This window comes from Pieris brassicae, chromosome 9 (assembly GCF_905147105.1).
Source record: "Pieris brassicae chromosome 9, ilPieBrab1.1, whole genome shotgun sequence".
Taxonomy (NCBI): domain Eukaryota; kingdom Metazoa; phylum Arthropoda; class Insecta; order Lepidoptera; family Pieridae; genus Pieris; species Pieris brassicae.
The window spans coordinates 14,195,889-14,204,686 of record NC_059673.1 but is presented as its reverse complement, the minus strand read 5'-3'; the positions used below and the strand labels follow the sequence as shown (position 1 = coordinate 14,204,686).

The window sequence follows — 8,798 nt, the reverse complement described above, 5'->3', positions numbered from 1 at the left end:
TTGGTTAAAAAAACACTTCAAAGTACATTTCTCGGAGTAGGTATATCTTAAAAAAAAATTACACTTGTTTAAGTTTACTTTTAAGCACCTCCAATGGATTTGATATCTAAGTTAATAGTAAGTAATCAGTTGTTAAACTGAAACAGTTGACAATACTTTTAGAAACTGGGCGTATGTTTACCGATATCATAGCTTCCACATCTTAAAGTGACATAATACCGCATTCCAGAAGCTTCATGTGCCCTAGATATTTATCTTACGTCTACACAATTGCTAAAGCTTAGTACATATTAGGTAAAGTCGTAAGCAAGTATCTAAAGATTATGGTCCCCCAGTTTTTACGTTTTATAATGAAATTTCTTAAATAAGTTATGAGTGATTAGATAGATTTCTAATCACAATTGTGCATGAACAGAATCATTTACAATCACATTAAAATTAGTGCTGCTGTTGAATTTGGTCGAATGAAAATGATATAGCATATAACACAATACATAGAAGTATTGTGTAATACCTTCATGGATATCAATGGTTTACGTCTGTTTCATTGTATTTAAAGAATATGATCTCCTCCATACACTATTATTTGCTTAGTTATCGTACCCAAAAACTCCAGGAACACACCTAAGCCACGGAGTTTCTAATATTTTTTTATGTAATAGGCATTTTTTTAAATATTTTAGACTAACTTTAAATTATCGAATCTCCCCTCTTGTCTAGTACTTTGAATTCCATTAAAATATGCGTAGAAACCACATAACGTTATTTCCGATATCGTTAATTCTTTTTGCCTCACGCCTATAATTAATCGATTGTTTGCTCTGAGAAGAATAGGTAAAATATACTGAGTCAGCTTAAAGACAATGAGTCACACGACAAGCTGAGGGCAAAGACATCGTATATTACTATCAACTTTAATAAGAGTAAATTACTTTAATTGTGTTAGTTACGAAGTGAAAATTACTATAAACGCTTTGTACTAACTTGATTCAATGAAAATAAATTCAACAATTTATTGATGGTATAGACATCATCAAACCTTTATTTTCGAGCTGTTTGAAAGTTTAAATTTATTTCAATAATATGATTGCTTACAGTCTTTGGAAAATAGATATCCAGTGAGTCGGTTAAGAAGCAGACAACGTTTTCATCTTACTTTGTATCAATATAGTAAATATGTAAATACAAATTCAATTCGGAATTATAATCGGTAACGCTTTAATAAATATTTATAACGTTAAAGTAATTCGTACTTTAATAGCTAAATTAAAGATTATTGTAAAACTATACGTTAAGTGTGTGATACTTTTGCTAATGACGATATACTGATGCATTATGAAACAGGAAGCATTTAGCTGTTTAGTAATTTCACATACTTTTATTTTCATTTGAAAGACGCAAGAACAACAATGAGAAAACACGTGAGAACAACTGTATAATTTATAATCCTTTGTAAGGAAATATATATGGTATTTAAAATGTAATACATTCGAGTGCCTACACTAGTGGTGAGATTCACAGTGGTTCCTGTATTAGTTAACTCTATAAAGCGCAAATTCGGCCCCACGTGGAATACTGTTCACACCTCTGGGCGGGAGCTCCCTAGTACCAGCTCCTTCCACTTGACCGTATTCAACGAAGAGCGATTTGAATCGTCGACGACCAATCACTTTTCGTGCGGCTTGATCCCTTGGCGTTGCGTAGAGATGTTGGGTCTCTCTGCATCTTCTACGCGTTTGTTCGGTCTAACTCCCGCAGCTGAGGTTCATAATCAGACGTCAAGGCAAAATACAAAATACCATCCGTATCGACGTCCGTCGTTCCACAACTGAGCGTTTTCTAAGGCAGTTTTTACCACGCACCACCTCTATGTGGAACCAGCTGCCCACTGAAGGATTTCCGAACCAAATTGACTTAGGGTCCTTCAAGAATAGAGCGTACCAATTCTTGAAAAGCCGGAAACGCACTTGCGAGCCTTCTGGCAATGTGAGTGTCCATGGGCGGCGGTAATAGTCGGAGGAAAATAGTCAAAAATGTATATCGGGAGTTATGATTCTGAAGCTTAGCTTGTATAAACTGAAACATTTTAATAATGAACGCAATAAAAAGTTTACAATTTTTTTATCGTGTTAAGTAAATTAATTTAATCCACTAAGTTCTTAGGACTGGTATTAAATCAGTTTTCTTATTATATAATTATTATATTCTATCTAAAAACGTTTTAGGAACACTTAGGTACTCATAACACATCAATATGAATATTCATAATAACACTCATTGATATTTGACATCCAAAAATTAGCCTTAGATAATAATAGATATAGGATCATGATGTCTTCTGTATATAAAAATATACACTAACCAATGCTTAATATAATAAAAAACTAGGGTTTCGTAGGGTCAAATCAAATTAACCATATTATGTATACTCTTTAGTAGGTACATTTTGATGGTTATAATTTTATTTATCTTAATAAATTTTTAATATTTTATCTTAAAACGGAAGAGGTTAGATTAAAAACTATATCTAGAAAGTACTTTGATTCACTAGAACTATATTCCATAAGATGCCGAGCCACTGGGTGCCTTAGGTAGTAAGACCGTTTCATCGTGTTCATCTTAACATCGTTTATGTTTCATCTGAAGTTGCTGAACTATCGAATGAATTTGCATAAATGTGATTTATTTAAAATTTATTAATAGTATTTATTATTACAGTATATTAACATTTGTCTTATATTGATACGTGTGAACGCAAGTGTCGTAAACGAATAGATTAAATGAAAGTATTGACTAATCGGCGGCTAATTATGTTTCAATAATTACAAAGTCGCATGAGACATCGCAAGTACTGGCTGTGTCAGGTACGCGATGAATTCCTAGAAAATGTCGCGCACAAAACTTTCTTATTATCTAGATTAATATACTTATAAATGCAAAACTATTTCAAAATAACCAACGTTTAACTTTGATAATTTAGTTCTATATTACTTGACTCGCTATGATATTTTTCTATACATATAATATTAATTTGAATAACAAATTAGAAAATCTGTGAAAAGACCTTGCAAACTGTTAAAAGAATTGTATACTTTTAATAATTTATTAAATTCTTTAAAAATAGACAAAAGACAATCTTGTTTATGTAAAAAAGAATATTTAATTAGTAAGACTTAAAATATTATAATTAATTATATCTTATCCAGGAAGTTACGGTTTATAATGGTAACTTTGAAAATTTCTGCGCTTCTGAACAATGATTTGGTTCTTTGACCAAATCGTTGCTAAAGATTATTTAATTTTGTGGCCAGGATCCCGAAACAAAATCACAATTGGACATGCCTGACCCCTATTGGTCGTTAGTATTTAGTAATTCGTTAAGCTTTTGTCTCGCCAGTCGAAAAGTACTTATGTCTCCCCAGGTCGTCTACATGACACTTTGTTTATATAAGTATTTGAAGTAGGTCATATATTTTGTATTACGCATGTATTCAATAAGAAGAAATGCATTTAATAAAATATATATTCAAAGGGATTTATTGGGGTAAAATCCGGGTTGTTTAGCCACTTTTGTACCTCGAAACGTTGAACACAAAATTATATTTACGTTTCGCACCAGTAGTTAAGGCGTTTAACCATATTATTGAATATTACTGCAAACATTATAATTCTTAGGTTTTAATAATATAACCAGAAACTACAGATGCAAATAATGGCAAAATCAAAATGGCAGCATCCGGCAACCCCGAGCACTTAATGACGCTCCCCATTATGCAGTACCTCTTGAAGGCTTAAATCAATACAGTAAGCGAAATCTTGGTCATGAGGAAATCGATACAACCATATTTAGTATATTACGAAAGACTCATTCACTTCCTCTTTATATAATCGTGTTGGAAACTGTCGTGTGCTTTATGAATTAATACTTCTTAACGTTAAAAAGCAGAAATAACACCTGAAAGCTTTGTTGAACTTGAACAAAACTTAAATTATTTACAAAACGGTAATATCGGGTAAACAAAATGCGTATACGCAGATGCTTAAAATTTATGAGATTTAAATAATGAAGTAGAAATAAAAGTTCCTATATTACAACAAATAAACAACAGGATGGCTCCGTTTTAAATTCGTTGAACAACATTATATATTTGTGGATAACTAACGGTTTAAATAAACTATCGGAACAAACAGGTAATTAATTATTATATTAACAAAAGTATTGAAAGTTTGAGGAGAATAGCTTTAACACAATCATAACTCATTAATGATTCCACATTGATACCTTGATGACTTTCAAAAAGTAGAGTAGGTAAGATATTATTAGTATACTAGCAATCTATTTACAGTGTCTCTCGCACCAATAGCACGGTCAACTCTGGCCATTCCTAAATTTAATCTTGTCAAAATGCATTTCATGCGAATTGTTATTGTGTGAAGTCCCGTACCTACTGGTACTCGAAATGTGCCTCTGCGAGAATGTTTTGATTTTTTGTTGGAAAGTGAATAATACGATAAAGAAGCTGCAAAATAATATTTTTTGTCATACGTATAATCTATCTTATTACAAGATAAAAGAATATATAATTATTATATTATCTATTTATATTTGGTTTAGGTTAAAAAAAATAAAAAATAATCATTCCCGTACCGGGAATCGAACCCGAGCCTCCTGGGTGAAAGCCAGGTATCCTAGCCACTAGACCATACGGGAGATGGTATGACGTTCAAAATACTGTATTTGAACCTATTAATATTTATATATGATATAACATGTTTATTAAATTGTTTAAATTCGTTTTTTTAGGAATAACTATATCCATATAGTGATTTTCTCGCTGCCAGCGTTAAAGGTACACTGCCACAAGGACCAAACTTTTTAAATTTATTTATTTTTAATTATATATTTTCGTTATTATTATACGATATAAAGCGTATTGTTAATAATATAAATTGGAAAATTGTCGTAAGGAATAGGGACAAGTGGAAGAATTTGGTGGAGGCCTTCACTCCGCCGGATGTCGAGTACTAATGAAAACATATATAACATTGACTTAGTGTACCTATAGTGTAACTATAGTGTACTCGTATAAAGGCTATTATTTATATTTTATATTGTAAATACTACACAATTAAATCACTAAGTTATTAAAATTTCCTTCGGAACGTTATTTTTAATAATATTTTATTTTCTTAATAAAAGTTTGGTATTCTTAATAAAGTACGAGTATATTGTAAAATTTTTGATGTATTTAATATTTTGTATATTTTAAAGACACCTTTATTTCTATATATTACTGTTTCAAAACTAGTACCTATATAGTACATTTTAGAAATTCTGCAGACACCATTAAGGCCGGTTTTCTCCCCACACAATATCGGCCTGTGGGGATGGGGAGGGGATGGGTTGTGGAACCCTTTGATTTTTAACAAAGAAAACTTGAAATTATACGTGTATGCGCACATACATTGAATTTATTCTTATTGAAGGTTTTTATAATATGATCATTACAAGGATCAGTGTTATAAGAATGGTAAAAATTACGTACATGAGTATAAAACAAAATTACTTGCAATGTAAATAAAGTCAAAATTTGTAGTGCATTAAATAAATAATCAGTATTTAATAAAGAAAACCAATCTATTTAGTAATTGGTTATTACACCCCTTATAATGAGAAACGATATGTGTTGTAACAGCTGGATTGATTTCAAATATTATTTCACAATTAGAAAGATCCCTTATAATCCCCTATATCCCTTATAAAATAAATATAATTTATATGTTACAAAAAATCCATATATAAGAAACAAATCCGTGTCTCCCAGTCACAGATAATATATAAACTCTTCCTTACTCTAAGTTATTGAGGCAGTGTATAAGTTTTTTATAAATACATAATCTTACCAAAGTTCTTAGGAAACGCTGTGAGTCAAGTTAACAAAAACTGATGAACAATAATATTATAATGAAGTATTGTTCTAAGGAGAAAAATCTTTTCGCTTGTATATATGAATTCGGGCATACCTGGCCTACTTACTCCATACATACATATTTCAATAGATATTTCGTTTTAAGAAGTAACAAGAACGCTAAAGATTATATCAATATAGAACATACTAAATATTAAATATAATCCAATGCCAGTAAATTCGAAACATTTTTAATGATTTTAAAACTATATAGCGATTGAAGAAGCGTTCCTAATTAATTTAAAAAAAAACTCTGCCTTGTCTGAAGAGAGTCTAATGATGCAAATATCAACTATTTCATAACAAAATATACGGCATACATACATAGATAAGAAACAAATATACGAGATTAAATAAATGATAAGCGAAATGCTGACAATAACGTATTGTTTTTGTTATGTCTATAAATATTAAAAACAAAAGGATTGACGGTAAACACGAGGAAAACAGCAACCCTAAGAAACTTGTCGTAAAAATCGACTTAGATTACGCAAAAAACATTTGATCACCTGAAACCTGTATTGTATGTATTTAATCCCTTTGAAGGATCACGCAACTCCATGTATGCTCGGCTGTAAGGAACAAACGTGAAAGTCTTTTTGCCTGGTCTTGACGTTATTAGACGTAATATTGCGATAAAATATGACAATACCTGTATTATGTTTATCCTGTTTGCTGTTGATAGCCGGCGCCTCATTCACTTGTGCCATTTTTTTCACTTATCACCTGAAAATTTATTAAAATATCATAATATTATTCCTGTCCGTTTGCAACATCTGTAGTCATATTTTGTATACTTAGACTTCGAACACCGAAGAAAGCACTAAGTGTTCTGATCAAAACAAAATAATTATGACAAGTAAAGGTACAGAGCAGTGTTGGCCTAGTGGCTTCGGCGTGCGACTCTCATTCCTGGGGTCATAGGTTCGATCCCCGGCTGAACACCAATTGATTTTCTTTCTATGTGCGCATTTAATATTAGCTCGAACGGTAAAGGAAAATATCGTGAGGAAACTGGCTTGACTTAGACCCAAAAAGTCAACGGCGTGCGTCAGACACAGAAGGCTGATCACGTTCGATTAACAAATGATCATGAAACAGAAATCTGAGGCCCAGACCTAAAAACGTTGTAGCGCCATTGATTTATTTTAAATGTACAGAGATCCAAGACCACTAATTTCGTTTATATACCAAAGACCGAAGACATTTATATTTATTTAAACGACACCTTATCAGTGAAAATTTGCGAAAAAAACAGCATTCGATAGTGAAAAATACAATTGAAATGAAGTTACGATAAAATATGTATTAATTACAATACTTATTTACATATGTAAAATCTCATTAATTATGAAATGTCTCTTTAATAAAATGTTTTATATGTATATTATCTCAATGTACTTACTGGTATTAATTTATGGCGGTCCCTTACAAACACTATCACTAATCACTCCGAGGCTAGCACACAAGGTAACACGATTGGCATTCGACACTTGCAAATAACATTTGAATACTGTGCGACGCGCGCTGCTTACGCGGGAAGCCTGTGACGTGAAAAACAGTGTTGCCAGTACTTTGTTAGGAATTACCACATTATGGCTTAAGGTTGTAAATGTATGTTTCTATCTTCTACCTTTTATTATTCTATCCTCGACAAAACCTCAACGGAAAACCTAATTATAGTAGGACATTTTACTGATGTGTATTTTAAATTATTTTTTATTGTAAATTAGGTAAAACATATGACACTGAGAAAAATTTTCAGCCGTTCTGGAAGTGTCATGTTTGCGATATATTTAGGATATTCATTTCAAAGGCCCAAAGGTCAAGATCAAAATTTCATTTAAAACTAAGGCACAAACCTTTAAGAAGTCAATCGTCTTTCATATGGTATCTCCAGCATTTGTTTTAACTTTCAGTAAGACATGCCTACAATTAGCGAAAATTTAGAATCGAAACTTCGAATATTTTATATGCTGTGTTTCTCAAACATTCTCATTACGAAAGTAATTTTCCTATGTAAATATTTGATGTTCTAAATTATTACATAAAAAGTGCAGAATATTTGTTGTTGGCATCCCGCACAGCTTCACAATATGGATGCGCAGATGCCGAAATCCCCCGATCATAGATGATGCCATCCGAAAACAATATTAATGCCGCCAAAACATTTTCCGCGCCATTTTTATGCCTTCAAATAAATTTTCTTTGTTAGGATATACGGAGTTCACTTGTTTCAAATATAATTGTTCGTACTTTATCTAATCGCGTTAAGTCGTGATAAGATACTTGCTGGATTTCGCAGAAATATGGAGACGGATTAATTCTTATAGTAGTATAAAGGGGATGCCTAACCTTTTTTTTTTAAAACAAACCTTATGTTGTGTTAAACATATATTTACGTACTGTTGTGTATTTTTAGTACATAAAATAGGGATGCGGGTTGTTGTACTATTTCTACTTCCTGTCCTACGTTCTTGCTCTAGATTCGTAGGCTATTGTTCATATATACTAAAGGTTTTGATATTTCCTCTCGTAGCCTTATTCCTGTTCGTTCGTTCGTCGCATAAATAAAGTTTGTTAAAACTGTTTGACTTTTGTCTTATTTAATTAAAAAATATTTATCAAATGCTCATAACTAAAAAGGTGAACAAATTTTTATATTATAATATTTTAAAAACGTAGAAAATTAAACACTCATAATAAACGAAATGAACGAACATTCATACAAGATGGAACGTTTTAATGTTTTATTATAAAAAATTATGGTTTTTGTTTTTTATTTTTGTAATTATAAACTTAATAAATAGTTAATTTAAAAACGTACAA

General features: G+C 31.3%; 1 non-coding gene across 1 annotated transcript; it reads right to left on the bottom strand.

Annotated features, from left to right (window-relative positions):
• Positions 1-4,639: 4,639 nt before the first annotated feature.
• Trnae-uuc lies at positions 4,640-4,711 on the bottom strand. The gene has a single exon. It is a non-coding gene; the product is annotated as a tRNA-Glu (tRNA).
• Between the last annotated feature and the right edge of the window lie 4,087 nt (positions 4,712-8,798).